Raw genomic sequence first — 17,052 nt, forward strand, 5'->3', positions numbered from 1 at the left:
GTGTTTTGGGAACTTGAACGTTTCTTCCAGACTTATTAGTAATGACTTTAGTTGTCTTGTCAGATGTATTGATTCCCTTCTCCACATTAGAGTCCTCAGACTGACATTTATCAGCTGTCTCCATAGGTAAGATATCATCAGAAGTTCCATCCAGTTCTAAGGGATACAACCGCTGTACAGGTCTGATATTTTCCCGAGCTTCAGTCTTTACCTTGGCTACCCTCACATGTCCATCCGGATCAGGGTAGACCTCCACGATGAATCCCAAGTGGCCAATTTTTCCGTTTGGTACCAACACCACAACTCAAATTTTCAAGCGTTCTTGTTGTCTCTGCCCAGCTGTAAATTATGAGCGCCAGGTATTCATTGCAAAATCTCCGTAGTAAGTTCATTCATAATGAATGTAGACATGTCTTTCTACTTATGCTCTTCCCATCAATGACATCCATGTTTGGGACTCCGCTTTGGTGAATGCCTTGTATGAAGTAGGATGGGGCTAGGGGCTTCTGATAGCCTGTATCACCTTCAGCGTAAGTGAGAGATCGGGAATTTATGGTTCATTCACACTAATACAACAGAGTTTCAAGTTCTTATTATATGACTTACACACTTCCTATATTTAACCTCAGGAGCTTCACGTTTCGCACAAGTCGCTCCCATCATTGTTCCATTTTATTACATATATGGTGGGGAACGACCTTACCTGACTCCAGTCGATACTCTGCAGAGCGTTATTTGTGCCAACGAAATTGGTTCCGTTGTCTGTATATATGATGCTTACTTTTTCCTCTTCGGGCTACAAATCTCCTGAGAGGCATAATGAAGGAATTAGTACCGATGAACTACACGATTTCCAAGAGTATTGTTCTATATACTGCACATGAAAAGAGTACAACCCAAGCCTTCTCTGCAGTATTCAGATATAGTGGGCCGTCTAAGTCAATGCGCCAACCTTAAATACAGCAGTGAGTTTTCCGCGGTTTTTACGTTATGGGGCACGGGGAGGTTCTACAGTTTTCGATTTAAACTTTCTCTTTGTGACATACTATGAAAGTACTTTGTTAACTAGTCTCCCGGTTCCTGTAATCCAGTATTTTTGTAAATTTGACACCGGATTTTGTCGACAAGCATGATGGAGGCGGTAGAGTATGTGTGTGCGCCGGACTAGTCTTTCTGTTATTGTACGACTACTCGACAGTACAACTGGACATTTAAAATAGTTTTGTTCATCCCCGAACAACAGCATTGTCTTGACTTGTATGAGCCTAGAAACTTCAAATGTCTGCGTCACTTTAATGAATTTCTCATCTTTGTCTTGAAATCCTTCTGTCTGGATATACTTCAGCAATTTTCAATCTGTTGTATGAGTTTCCTGATAGGTTAATTCTCTTTCAAGTCTTCTTACTATAACAGTTGTGTAAGAATCACAACATCCACGTGAAATCCAGAACAAGCCAAGCTGTACTGGAGACCATTATTTTTCTTCTCTCGGAGCTCACCTCTGTGAAGCAGACACTTTCGAAGTAGACCATTCATTTGGATATATCCTCAAGCATTTTGGCCCTTACCAACATCAATTTCCCAGCGGAATATTTCTATTACGGCCTCCCGAAGGAAGATCCGTAGGATTCAAAAACCAGGAATATGTCTGCAGTCGTTAGGATGGATATACTGTCGAATCTTTCAAACGCGATTACCAACAAACGTGTTTCACTATTCTTCATTCCAAATCCATGATAGAGCTACGGTTCAGTAAACACATCAGTATAACAAAATTTACGATTCGAAAGATCCAAGACCCTTTTCACCTGATGACAGACCCAAGAAGTTACAAGGATCGCTAATAGTTCCAGTCTGGGAATTATCATCTGCTTCACGGGAGCAACCCTTGTCTTGTACTGAACTAGACGTCCCAAAATATCTCCATCATAATCCGTTCCCTGAAAGACACAAGCTACTTACGACATCTTCCACGCAGCGCTGAATGCATGTATGGTTTCTCACAGTTTCATTAAGATCCTTCAGTAAGTCTCCTTGGGATCTGACAGTTTGTTAAGATAGTCCCTACGTGTGAAAGATGATGTTGCTTTCAATTATGAGGAGGTAATTGAAGGTAAAAACAAAGGATGGTCATTGAATACAATCAAATAACACTTCAGGAGGGTAAAGAACAACCAATATGTATCTCGTTATCAGAGATACTATGAACAACAAGGAACACAATATGGGAAACCCAAGGGCATATCGCAGTGGTCATTATTGCAGTTGACAGAAAGAAAGGAAGTGTTGTTGTAACTGATCCGACAGTTAGGTTCCATTACAGTCCTGAGCAGCCATATAGAATTAATCTAGAGAAGAAAAGTATAATATATGAGGCCAGAGTTCCCTAACTGGAGGAAAAATACAATGTTAATGGGAATATCGAATTTATAGGACTAGTGATAGGCACCAGCGTAATTATACCGACATTTTTAGTTGATACTCTTAATGTGTACGAAATTAATCTAAATTTAATATCAGCTATACAGTAATTATTACTACTTGAATGATGCTTGCTTGTTGTTTTAAGGGGCCTAACATCGAAGGTCATCGGTCCTTATTACTACTTCCGACTCATTGGATGAATAGTCACCATTGAGGCCTTCGGTTCAGTGGGTCCCGGGTTCGATTCACGGCCGGGTCGGGGATTTTAATCGCGTGTAATTAATTCTTCAGACTCGGGGACTGGGTGTTTATTCCAACACTTTCATCTTCATATTCAGACAACGCACTACACTACCAACCACCACAGAAACACGCAATAGTGATTACATCCCTGCATATAAGGTTGGCGATAGGAAGGGCATCCGGCCGTAAAACAGGGACAAATCCACATGTGCGACTTAATCCGCACCCGTGACCCCACACATGTGGGAAAAGCGGTAAAAGGAGAAGAAGAATATACAGTATTTATTACTACATTGGAAGATTCAGTGTCATTAATGCGAAACCACCTTTACTGGAATTAGCGAGGAATTACCACGATAATGAATGCTGAACTGTATACTTTTAAATTACGTAATTTATTATACTTTGTCAACTGGTAACCTCTGATGAAATTAGGTTGAAATAAATGTACATTCTCTTCTCAATCAAAGAAAAATATCGCCTACAATCACCAAGCAACCGGAATACATAGAAAACCATCGAGGATACAACAATATTCACTGACGTGCATCACTACTGGTACAATGTCATAGTTTGCTGCCACGATCCTTCCGCCAAAATTCACTGGCTGCTAACTGTCCGGCTCCGTGGCTAAATGGTCAGCGTGCTGGATTTTGTTACAGGGATCCCGGGTTCTATTCGCGGCCTGTTGGGAAGTCTCGGGGGCTGGGGGTGTGTGTGTACCGTCTTCATCATTACAATTCATTATAGGTAGAGCCACATCCTCATAGACGCGCTAGTCACCTATATGGGATCAACTCGATAGACCTGCACCAGGCCTCTTCGGAGGCAGGCTACAAGCCACTTTTTACTGGCTTCTAACAGTACACTTAATGAACATACAGAAGCTCTATAAATTAACAACAGATATGATAACGTAATTTTGTTAAGTTATTCTCTAATCTTATACAGTGGCCTACCACGGATAATGGAAAAAGCTGCCACAGAAGATAACCGTGTTTCGGAGACTGAACCTAGTGGACTCAAAGCGGATTTTTGTACGAGAATTTACAACATATTCCGCATGTTTACTTAATCCATGACGAGACGAGAGTACTACTTCCGTGATGGGATGAAGGGCCAGCGGGTACGGTGGACCAAGACCCTGTTAAATAATGTAGTACTGTAAAAAGGAAGAAAGTTAAGCTGGTTGGCAAAGCGGCTTACTTCCCCTGCCCCACTGTGGTCCACCCAGATTAACTTGTGTGGCCACCGACACAGGGCATAATGCAATTTTAAATTCACCAACTTAACATCAGGAAAGAAGAGAGTCGGTTTGTGTTGTAAAATATTTCTCGTTTTACTTGCAAACATGGGAATGAAAACATTCAGAACTGGAGAGCCGTGTGAGTTTATGCAGTATAGACACCAACGGAATACTTAAGTAGCTTTCAATAATGAGTACGTGTCGGCATCTTGGGTTCCTGTACTTGATAAACATCAACTAATTCATTAATCAAACGACTGCTTAATTCTGTCACTCAGTTAAGATAAAATTACGTTTTTGAAAGGTTATAAAAGATTGTATGATTGCTCATCGTTATTCTAGTGGAAAACAAATTTAATACAATTCAAACAATTAAAAAATCTAATTGCGTAAAATATTTCTCTATTAGCGAATAATGAAGTGACTGGAATTATTGTGCGTTTGTGAATGTAACAGAGAATTGAAATAGGATGACTGGAAAACAGCTTGTGTTTTTATGACTATTGATATCGTAATCATAGTAAAAGACCTCCAGTTTCACGAGAAATCCAAACCTTATGGAATTTCAAATAAATTGGCCGGAATTCGAACAGAAGCTGCCTCTGTGATGCTACTCGGCTAGCATGTCACCCACAAATGAATTTATTCATTACTCAAATGCCAAAGAGGCTGAACACCTACTTTACTCAGCGTCTACGTAAGATACAGGTCGTAGCATATACTTACCACAATAAACATAGTTGTTTACATAACAGCCAAGCAAAGTGTTGTTGCAGGTTACGAGTGAGATGCGGCTCGGACGGAATTTCGAAACGAATAAAGTAAACTTATCACATTAACGGCTGTTGCTTTTAACATTTTATTCCATTATTTTGGCTAATTTACTAATTTTAATTTAAATATTATACATAATTTTGACACGTCGCCATGCAAATCATCCACGTTTGTCTCCTGCAGTGACGTTTTAACATGGGTATACTTTTGGGCTGGGGATCTAACTGCAATGAGCGTGAACAGAAAACCGAAACATTGGTAACCGCTGTAACCCGTGTTCTTCATCTCTACACCAAATCTTCGTCATTTTCTTTTCATTCGCTTTATTACCGTGTGCCAGAAAACCACTCTTCTATACCAGGTGGCCTGCCAGCACTAATGTCTAATAACTGATTTTTACAGGATATTGCTGCCTGCAGGTAAGTTACGTCACAATACGAAGAGATAACCGGACGGCCGCTCGCTGCATGTTCCTCGGTGCAACCACTTGCGTTAGTAGGCCTCGTTTTCGAACGCTTAGCAGTAGGCTGGCATTTGGTACAGTTGCACTACAGTTGCTGAAAACATATCTACAACGACAAATACTCAGGCATTATTTTAGTCTTTGAAGAATCTTGTCGGAATGCAGTCGAAGCTCGCGGACGGTATGCACGGGAGTTTCCAAATAGCTAATTGGTCGTTCAACGCACTTACCACATACAAGAAACATTTTGGTAGCGTGGAATGTACATGTATAAATTAATGAATCATTATAACTTTATTTTCTGCGTCTTTGTCACATTTAAAAATGCACACTGTTACAGAAGGTATACCAGGTGTATGCTTAAGTTTTTGTAGTTTTTGTGGTAAAGGAAACATGTAATTTTCAAGGGAAATTCATTTTTGTTTATTAAAAATATTGGCCATCGGTTTCTACACACTTCGCCAATCTTTCAGGTAAATTATGAATACCATGCCAGAAAAAATGCTTGTCTTTTGCAGCAAACCATTCATCGAGCCATTTTTCAACTTCCTCGAAATTGCTGAAGTGCTGCTCTGCGGGCGCGTGTCCCATTGATGCGAAGAAGTGTAGTCAGTTGGCGCCAGGTCGGGACAGTACGGCGGGTGCGGAAGGATGTCACATCCAAGCGATTTCAAGATGTCTTTCACTGGTTTTGCTGTGTGAGACGGCGCATTGCCGAGTAACAAAATCACTTTGCCATGTACTCTGGCTCATTCCGGTCGCGTTTCGTTCAATGCGTGATTTAATTTAATCATTTGTTAGCGATAGCGTTTTTCATGAACGGTTTCATTCAGTACCGCTTGCAATTGCTCGTCTTCGCACTTTTGTGGTCTACCAGAGCGCGTACTGTCTTTCACATTGAAATCACCATGTTTAAATGTTCGACACAATGTCTGACATGTTCTAATCGATAGACCGTGTTCAACGTATGTTTCTACCAGCAAATGATGACTTTCCACAGCATTTTTCTTTTGATTAAGTGAGAAAGCAATGCGTGCCGCAATTGTTCTTTTTCAGGCACAAACGTCGACGAGATCACTGAACGATACAACACAGACGCTAGTGTTTGGCGGATTCAACTTGTGTGTGTTGGTAGATTAATGTCAGGCGAACAAACTGTGTCAAATTCACACGCTGCGTTCTGTTCGCCGGCGCCATCTCTTAGTGAAACCGGAAAAGACATACACCCGGTATCCCTAGAACATACATATTCACTAAGTTGGAAATTAAACAAATAATGAACATTTCTTTTGAGGTTCAATAATTAAAAGTAATATTTATTAAAGGAATTTCAGTATTTTAATCTACATCCAAGTTTCTAGCAGAAAAACATATGTTTACGTGTTCTCAGTTATCCCTATATTCTCCTTCGTGTTTACGAGGTGTAGGCCCTATTAGTAGAATACAGCTTTCAGTTATATGGGTCGGTAGATGCAGAGTGGGTTTCGGCCCTTGAGTTTCGTCCTTTAAGTGGCCACGGCTGGTCCGTGGTCCAACAGCTCTGTATTCTGACCGACCAACCGAGCAGAGGAGAGGTGGCTACAGCTCTACCGTGACTCTACGCCTCTGCATTCGGGAGACGGGACAGGGCTGGACCTCACGGCTGGCTCCAACCGTCGGCTGTCCTGATAATAATAGTTTTCCGTGGTTTTCCATTCTCCTGCACTGAGGCGAATGCCGGGACAGCTCGTAGTATAGGCCACGGCCGCCCACCCCCCTCACCTTCTCCGCACATCTCCTTCACCGTAACAAAACTCCTGGCCTGAGAGATGGCGTCACCGGATAAGGCGCCCACCTCCCCCTTCAGGGGAGGGATTAAAACGGTTAGTAGTAGTAGCAGCAGTATTTATGAAAATAATAATGAAAGTCAAAGGCGTTAAAAATACCATGCAACAAAATGTTTCATTAATTTGGTAGCACGCTGCATGGAAATTATCTTTGGTATGAGCAGATGTCACTATAAAGGTAACGAAGTTTTGTATTCTGCGTAGGTATTGTGAGCACCCAACGTTTGCGAGTTTTAACGATTACAACTCTATGTAATAGAGGTTACGTGTTCACCACAGCCGTATCGAACACATGCGTCCCTCTGTAATTTGATGTCCAACGTTTCAGATAAATCGTTATATACAGCTGACCCAAATATAATGGTCGGAAATACCAGAGTATGAAAAAATAGCGTTAGCATGTGGCAAGGAAGAGTGCGTGTATCATTTGGAAGAATGTCAGATTGTACGAGAAAGAATTGTAAAATTTGCGTATACCATAGTGTAAATAGCACTTTACAGCTCTAGCCTTATCAGTTTTAGTCATCTATCTGGGCTGCAAAGCCTGTTCTATATATACGAAACTCTCGTTCTTTTTCTATAGTTCTTCTAAGTATCATTGTAAATTACCTAAATAAGTATACATATAAATAAGTAATAATAAATTCATTAAAACTAATACCGATATCTTTCTTTTTTGGACGTTTTCTCAATTTATTGGGGTCGGCATTAATGTGGATCGACATCACTTTAACGGACGGATGCCCTTCCTCTCGCCAACCCTATATAGAGTGACGTCTTCACATTTGTATGTTTCTGCGGTAGTTGGTAGTGGGACGTGTTGTGTTTTCCTCAAAATGTATGTTAAAACGAAGAAAACTATCCGGTCGCCGAGTCATAGGAATTAACCAGAAGCCTAAAATCCACCAGCAGTCTGGCAATTGAATCCGGGGCCCTCTGAATCTATTCAATAAGGGAGCCGAGCGTGGTAAATAAATTCAAGAATATTTTGTATACATTCTAAATGATATTATATTTAACTGACTGATGGATTAATTAGCCATCCGATTAAGTAACTAACCATCTATCCAATAGGTCATCTAATCTATTAGCTATTGAACAAGTCAAATAATTGGAAAAATAAACTATAAAGATTCTAACAAAATGACCAATTACCTTAATAACTAAAGAAATGATCGACACTGGAAAACTTATTGATAAATCAAACATTAAATAACATAACAACTGATCATTTAATTAGTTGGCCATTTTACTAACTAGATAACTAATGAATGAACTAATCATATGAACTAAATTAAGATGCAGAATGAAGGACCTGCTAACTAATCAACTGGTAACAGAGTAACTAATTAATTAACTAAACTATCAGAAGAAGTATCGATATACATTGAGAAGGACCTTAATTAGATAAGCTGGGAACATCAAACTGTATAAGTTGGTAAGAATATCTAAATTTAAGGGAGCCAAGTCAGTAGAATTTCTGTAATTCGAAATGAATACCTTTCAGATAGCTATTCCGGCATTGTGACTTCTCTGAAAATTATCGTACGATAAAGGAATGTTAAACACAAAGTATTACTCCTACCTTTCAACTCATTATTATTTTTATTATTACTATTAATAATAAACCAATCAAAGTCTGAAGTAAAGGAATAGGAAAATATAAAGGAATATCGTTCGCTCACTTTGATTGTATTTGCTGTTTAAATGCTGGTAATTACAGAACTGAGATGAGAACGACTTTTTTTTACTAATGATAGACAAGTCACTTCTAGAAAAAATGTTTTTACCCCTTGTGGGTGAAAGTGGTAACATATAACTACGATATCCCCCATCTATTTTAAGAGGCGACTTAACTACGAACCCCAGGGGCTTTCAACTGGAGAGCGTGGGTTAGCGACTGCGGGGTCCTTAGCTGAACTCAGGTATTGCTTTCACTTATTTGTGCCCGCCTCCACAATTTCACCTATTCTGTATGGCCTCCCTTTCTCAACTCTTGTGCTTGTCCCACCTCGAAAGTATATTGTTTGGGAGGCCTTAGGCATCTTTCATTTTCAAGCAACTTCGTGCCCTCTTTCTCTTTTGTTTGCTGATACCTTCCTTATTCGGAGGATCGAAGCTATTCCTTTTTCCTCCAATAAGAGAGGATGTTGTCTTTTCTTTTTCATTTCATCTCAAAACAATAGTTACCACCGCCAGAAAACTTGCCATTACAATCCCAATTCTTCCTAGACAGCTATTTCTGACGAATTTAAGACATGGGATGTATTTTCATGTACTCGAATATATTGCTTCAAATCAGTATAAAGACCTAAAAGTGTAAATTTAAGGCATCAAAGAGGATATTGAAGACCATTGACTCTCTGTCTTCCAGTCATCACTTACATCATGGGCAATATGGGTAATTATTTCCATGAAATAACGTCACTACTTACAATGAAACCTTCACACTTTCTGATTATTATGTTTAAGAATAATGGCCCTACTAACTACAGTTTGAGAGATACTCAACACATGAATTCACTGCGTCGTATGGGCGAGTCATATCTATCGATTTATTCTTGAAAGATATCGATGCTTTTATGGATGGCATCAACTGCTTGCATGATATTATGAGTGAAATGGACCGTGTAACATACTACTGTTAAGAAAGATGGTAAGCCAAATCCATTACCTTCTTCAAATTAAAGGACAAAAAAGCATACAATAATTTCTTTCCTATACATTTATTTAAAGTTTTGATTACTATTTATTAATCGTCACTTGTGGTTTGTTTCTAAGTAGAAATACCTTTTATATTTAAAACATTCCAACCAAGTGAAAAAATACTTACACTTGCATACTTATGATGTTTTGTCTCTGAGTGTCGATTTTGGACACCCCTTCCAGCTCGGCCACCTACGTGAGATTTTGGAATATTTCACTTTTCGAGAGATTGATGGTGTATCAGGTTCTCTGGCACCATCTCCAGAGTTTCTATGATGCCTAGAAGTACCTAAATAATTCATGACTATGTTTTCGTCTCCATCTTTATACATAGCTATTCTTTGATTTCCCTTTAGAGAGTACTCTTCAGTTCAGGTGGACCGGCGCAAGACTGCATTTGACAGTTGTAAGTCATGTTGGGACCACTACAGAAAGTAAATGAGGAACGACACCCGTCAATCATGACGACCAATCCACTAACTTTTATTTCGGATATAATCACACATTTTATATATAGTAGTTCGTATTCAGACTTACAAAAAATATAAGAGTTTATCTTTAATATAAGGTTTAAGCTTGCCAAAATACAAAGATGAACTATTTTTAATTTGATTGTTATTGGGAATGTGGCTAGTATAGTGGTACCATCTACGAATTAAGCAGCTTGGCTACCATATTCAAGTTCTGCCGTTTTTTCTGTTGTCACTGTCGAATGCTCAGGTGCTGTTCGCACGTTTATGGAAGTTCGACAGTTTTGTGTTCTTTGTGAGATAATTGTGAAATTTTATTTCTGTAACTAGTGCAGTGAATCTCAAGGAAACGACGATGAGACTGTGATGAATCGTGAAGTGAAAATGCTTTGCGCCACGGAGTACGCGTTAATAGTTATGAACGTGAGTATGAGTGAAGAGAACTCGTGAGTCTTACAAGATGAGAAGAGTATTCATATGCATTTGTGACCGTCCCTCTGTTCCTGCGCCACGAACCTGCTACGCAGGCTTAGCAGGGGGAGAGGTGATACTCCCTCGTGACGCGTCCCAGGTGGCGGATAGGGGGGGTCCTAACCGGCTTGCCGGCGGACTTGAGGGAAATAAAATACCTCTCGCGGACCAAACACACCCACCCTGTGGGTGGGGGAGGCAGACGAATAATACACCCACGGTATCCCCTGCCTGTCGTGAGAGGCGCCTAAAGGGGCGACCAAGGGATGATTGAATTAGAACCATGAAACCACTTTTGATTCGTACCATCAAGCGGGGAACACCATGGGTCGCCTTTACTTGCGAGTAGTACCACTCTGTTAGGTACTGAATAGTTTTGTGATTCGTAGCACTCAAGCGGGGTTCAGTGTGGGTTTCCAGTACCCGTGAGCCGTACCCATGTGAGCAAGACCATGGGTCTGGGCGTTGCCTATGAGTTGTACCCACTCTGTAGGAACACCACGGGAATACTGGCGCCCGTGATTCGTACACCTAGGTGAGGAACCTCATCGGTTTGCGTTGGCTATGAGTGGCGCCATTTTGTGAGAAACACCATAGGTCTGCATTACCTGTACGGGGAACAATACTTGTGAGTAGTACCTTAATGTTTGGAACAATGTGAGTTTACGCTACCTTTGATTACTACCGCAGCTTGAGAAATATCATGGTTCTACTTTACTCGCGACATGTACCATACTGAGGGGCCTTAGACCTGGTTTTTGGACCCCTTAGACATCAAGCATAATCGATTCAGGACTGTGCTTTATAAGTGGCCCCTTGGTCAGTAATACTATTATTTATGACCGTTTTTGAATCGGATCCACTGTTTTTTTGTTTGTTTCTTGTTTTCTTTTTGGGTTCATGTCCATCCATTCATATTTCATGACATTTTTATTTATTTTTGTCAGTGGATTTTTGAACTTTTTGTTGTCATTTCATTTCGTACCATTAGGGGCTGATGACCTTGATGTTAGGCCCCTTCAAACAACAAGCATCATCATCATCATCATCATCTGTTCCTGCAATTCAAGTTGTCGAAAACACATTGTGATTCAGTTAAGAAGAATAAAATTTTTACATATTTGTAGATTTAGTAGATTTTACTTGAAACCTTTTGTGATAGCATCGGTTTATGGTTTATTTAAAGTGAAATTCTTGTCGGTCGATTATTTTGTTATAACCCGAATTGGTGTGTTCAAAGAGCGATTGTTGTCAGTTGATATCTTTTGTATTGTTTATCATCGCGATGAAATTGACAACACGTTTCTAAAATATCACCCTGTCGTTATTATGGCGGCAACATCGCTTTTGGAGGCATTGCAGTGTGACCGGCAGATGGCGCAGCTATCATGTGAAACCTTATAGCGGTCCACCTATAGTTATACTTCGCTTCAGAGCAATAACAATCATTTCTACCAAGAGTCCTTTGAGGTGAGTAGTGCGCGGAAAGATTAAATTAAATGCGCTTGTAAACCTCACCCGAAAATCGAATGATGGTGATTTCCTTGATCCTACAATTCTAGACAAAACGATATCTTTAAATATCAACATTATAGATCATGTAATGAATTAATTTAAGTGGCTAACAAAAATGACTGAGATGTAGTCGCTTGACATCTTAAAACAACTACCTAAAATCGAAGCCATCTGTTGATACGACTGAATCTTATGGACCTCGAGCGGCGCAGATGGATGTCAGGCCAAGGAAGTTACCTATTTGCCGTATTTTTGTCTGGCTGGTCCCGGAGTGCGGCGAGAGGCAGCATACGTCGCTGTGTTCATGATTGACGGCATTGCCTGAGACACCTGCGAACCATTATCCTGATTATGTCACCTGCGGCACTCACCATGATTGCTTCAACTGCCTCCGGTGCCGGCGTACTCGTCGACTGATGAAATGAAAGTAATATAGCCAACAGCTAATTGTTTACGTCCCAGGTGTGGCTTATGACAAGGTTTTTTAGCCTTACTTGGTTATCCAATTGGCAGTAAGTACACCGGGGAGCTGGAACTGGTCGCGCCAGCTTGTTCCGCCACGGATGTAGTCAGTGATACACTCAGATGTTCCTTTGCATTCACATATTATTATGAAACTAGATGAATCTACGGGTTATGAATGTACGTAACATAAGTTCAGGTTAGCAAGGTAAATTAAGGGAACAAACTTCAGGGATTTGTGTATACATAACTCAAACTTAGTTGTTATAGAATATACAAAAGCAAAGTCCCTACTGAATAAAATTAACGATCTTGCTATTATTTTTAGTGATCAAAACGGTGTATATTTCAATGAGTATGTGCTAAATATCGTTAACAAGGCATTTAAAACGTTAGGCTTCTTAAAAATAATTTCAAGAGTTTTAAATCTGTTGTCCCATTGAAAACCCTGTATTTCTTACTTATATGATCTAGTCTAGAGTACTGCTCTGAAGTGTGAATCCCTTCACAGATTAAATCAAATGCGAGTACAGATCAGAATCTCAAAATGGATTAGTAAAAAAAGTGTTTGGATATCAAGCTGTCGTCGATAGATTATGATTTGTTTTGTACAAATATGCATATTGAGTCTCTTAGAACTAGGCGCAGGTATGTTAACGCACGTGTCATACACAAATGTATCGGTAAATGAAATGAAATGGCGTATGGCTTTTAGTGCCGGGAGTGCCCGAGGACAAGTTCGGCTCGCCAGATGCAGGTCTTTTGAGTTGATGAGGATGAAATGATGATGAAGACGACACATACACCCAGCCCCAGAGCCAGCGGAATTAACCAATTATGGTTAAAAATCCCGACCCTGCCGGGAATCGAACCCGGGACCCCTGTGGCCAAAGGCCAGCACGCTAACCATTTAGCCATGGAGCCGGACAATGTATCGGTAATTTCCTTGACTGTCCTTATTTACCCCAGTTGCTACCAATTCATGTTCCTTCTCACAACACCCGACAGGCTGTAACCTTTCACTTACCCAGGTACAGAAGAGAATCACACAGAAACTCTTGGTCTATGTGGGCCCTAAGGTCACTGAACGGAATTAGCGGGATGCTGGATGTATTTCACTCGTCAGTTAGTGGAATTCGCAGACATCTTATGGACGCTTCATAGACAGAATGTTCCTTGTATCCTGTTCTGCGCATTTGGTAACTGAAAGTTATACTTCCTTCCTGCGGTTATTTCAAATGTATAAACACTTTTCTGTTTTCATGTTTTTTCCTCCGTATGTGTTTTGTAGGTTTATATATTGCTTAGTTATTATTATTATTATTATTAGTACTAGTAGTAAGTGCTGTTCATCATCATCATCATCTGTTTACCCTCCAGGTTCGGTTTTTCCCTCGGACTTAGCGAGGGATCCCACCTCTACCGCCTCAAGGGCAGTGTCCTGGAGCTTCAGACTCTTGGTCGGGGGATACAACTGGGGAGTATGACCAGTACCTCGCCCAGGCGGCCTCACCTGCTATGCTGAACAGGGGCCTTGTGAAGGGATGGGAAGATTGGAAGGGATAGGCAAGGAGGAGGGAAGGAAGCGGCCGTGGCCTTATGTTAGGTACCATCCCGGCATTCGCCTGGAGGAGAAGTGGGAAACCACGGAAAACCACTTCGAGGATGGCTGAGGTGGGAATCGAACCCACCTCTACTCAGTTGACCTCCCGAGGCTGAGTGGACCCCGTTCCAGCCCTCGTACCACTTTTCAAATTTCGTGGCAGAGCCGGGAATCGAACCCGGGCCTCCGGGTGTGGCAGCTAATCACGCTAACCACTACACCACAGAGGCGGACGAAATCAAGATATACTGTAGAAATATAGAATATAGAAATATAGACATTTTTCCAAGTCTCAGTGCTGTCGAGAAAGAGTTCTTTTAAACCTTGGTTATTCTTTATAGCGGGTGAAACAGCCACATCAATTTTTTCGTATATATGTAAACGACAGTTGATAATCTAACGTAAAAACATCTCCCCTGTAGTCCGATGATAAGTTTTTGTTTGGGTACATCGTTAAAATACCAGTACTGATTGCTGGAATGTTACGATATAAGCGGTGCTTGACGGCCAATGCTTTGTTTTTGGAACCCCGTGTTCGCAAAATATTATTATGCATTTATTTCAATCCTACGTCAGCAGCAATAAAGTGACCAATATTAATTAAGATCATCTGCCACATTCGACGCACTCTTTAATCCCAGCCAGTTAATAATAATAATTTTATTGGTTTTACATCCCACTAAGTGCTTTTATGGTTTCAGAGATGCCGAGGTGCCGGAATATTATCCTGCAAGAGTACTCTTACGTGCCCGTAAATGTACCGACACGAGGCTGACGATTTTGAGCACCTGCAAATACCACGGGACGGATATGTGGAGACAAAATTTTTATTGACTTCTATGTCTGAAGAGTGGCCTTATATAATTCGGAAATGAGGGGTATTCATGCACACGATAAGAGCCGTTAGGAGGTATTTGAGATGTGGGGCTGGAGGAGAATAGAAAAAATATTGCGATAGCAAAGCTTACCAATGAAGACGTTAGAGGAGTAAGTGAGAACAATTCTCTGGTATCGACGGTTAGGAAAATAAAATAATCAAATTGGCAATAACTACATCCGCAATAATTTTATAATTAACGTAATGGAAGGAATAATTCAAGCCAAGATAGGAGTTGGAGGAGCTAGACTACAATACTCTAAGCCAGGGCCTCTCAGAGTGTATGCACTGTGCACGGTGCAAAAGACGACTTCGCTTGGTTTACCAGAGTGCAGACCCCCACTCCTCGATTTGGAACGATAGCACTGTCTCTCTCTTTCCCCACGCCTGTCTCAACTCTCTCCGCCTGTCTCCCTCTTCCTCACTTGGTCCGTAGCGCTCCTCATCCGAGCCGAGTTAAGCCGAGCTTAGCCGAGTAGCCCAAAGACGAAGCGTTGTTCCGAGGCGAACCGAGCGGGACCGATACACAGTGCACGGAGCTCTTGCTCCTCGATTTGCACGCGTGAGATTTTTGGGCGTTTGAGAGGCCCTGCTCTAGGCTGATCAGAGAAGATGTAGAAGCAGGCTCATATGAGGAAATGAAGAGACTAATAGGGAAGAGTGGAGGAGAAGAATTACTGCCAAACAATAATCGGACTGAGAATTGTGAAAAGAAAAAAAAAAATCTAAAATTCTCGGCAGTTTTACCTTTCAGACCATGTATAACACATTTTCCTTAATGTTTGATTTCACTAGAATATTTAAGCTCAAATTTTAGGAGTTCTTTTAAGTATGCCCTGTACCGAGTGTACTCCACCGCCCCAACCCACAGGGAGGACAGAATACAAAAGAGTTAATCAATTTATTATTATGAATTTTAACTCTTGTACTTAAAAAAAATATCCGACATATTGTTAAGGATACATATTTTATGCAATGATCAGTAAACGCAGCTAAAAATTTTGAAATTGAATTTCTTTATTTTCCCCTCTTTCCTCACAAATAATTTACTGCTATTCATTTACACGCAATATAAGAAATGTATCATTGGATTGAGAACAGCTTCGTAGCTATTCCGCACAGGCATTCTAAAACAAACCCCACGACACTACAGCGCTGACGGCCTTGGCCTAACAAGTGACCGCGGCTCAGCCCGAAGGCCTGCAGATTACGAGATGACGCATGGTCAGTGTGACGAATCCTCTCAGCCGTTATTCTTGGCTTTCTAGACCGGTTCACTATCTCAACGTCAGATAGCTCCTCAATTGTAATAACGCAGGCTATGTGGGCCCCGAACCAACACTCACGACCAGGTAAAAATCCCTGACTTGGCCGGGAATCGGATTCGAGGGCTCCGGGTGAGAGGCAGGCACGTTGCTATTGTGTTTCATCTTCCCATCAATCATACAAACGTGTACGGCATAAATTCTTCTCACTCCGTATTCCTTGTCAGAAATGTGGAGACTCAGTGACACGACATTTTACGGCCATTTATAGTCCGAAGCAAATTGTGGAAATTGTTGTCATTCATTCCAAATATCCGGTGGGTTGACCAGTGTAGAGTTATTCAGTCTCTGCGTCTTTTACAAAATAATTTGTACTCTGCGATAAAGACTGGTCCGCTTTTTTCCGCTCTTAACTAATTTCATTACATCGACTGGAACCAAACTCAAAATGTTGTTAATGTTTTCCTCTATTATTCACTGAATGTATCAAGGATGAGTGAGGGCTACAGAAAACAGAATAAACTGTTTCAGGAGTACTGGTAACAAGCCCTGCGAAGAGTTATCGCAGCATGTACAGTAGCCTCGCAGACACAACGCAGAAACGGAGATACTCGGTATTTCATCTCCATACGTGATGCAGAACTTAGGTGACTACATCTTCTCGTCCTTGACAAACGACCTCAAGAAACCATAACACATAACACTTT

Source organism: Anabrus simplex, chromosome 1 (assembly GCF_040414725.1).
Source record: "Anabrus simplex isolate iqAnaSimp1 chromosome 1, ASM4041472v1, whole genome shotgun sequence".
Classification (NCBI taxonomy): Eukaryota; Metazoa; Arthropoda; class Insecta; order Orthoptera; family Tettigoniidae; genus Anabrus; species Anabrus simplex.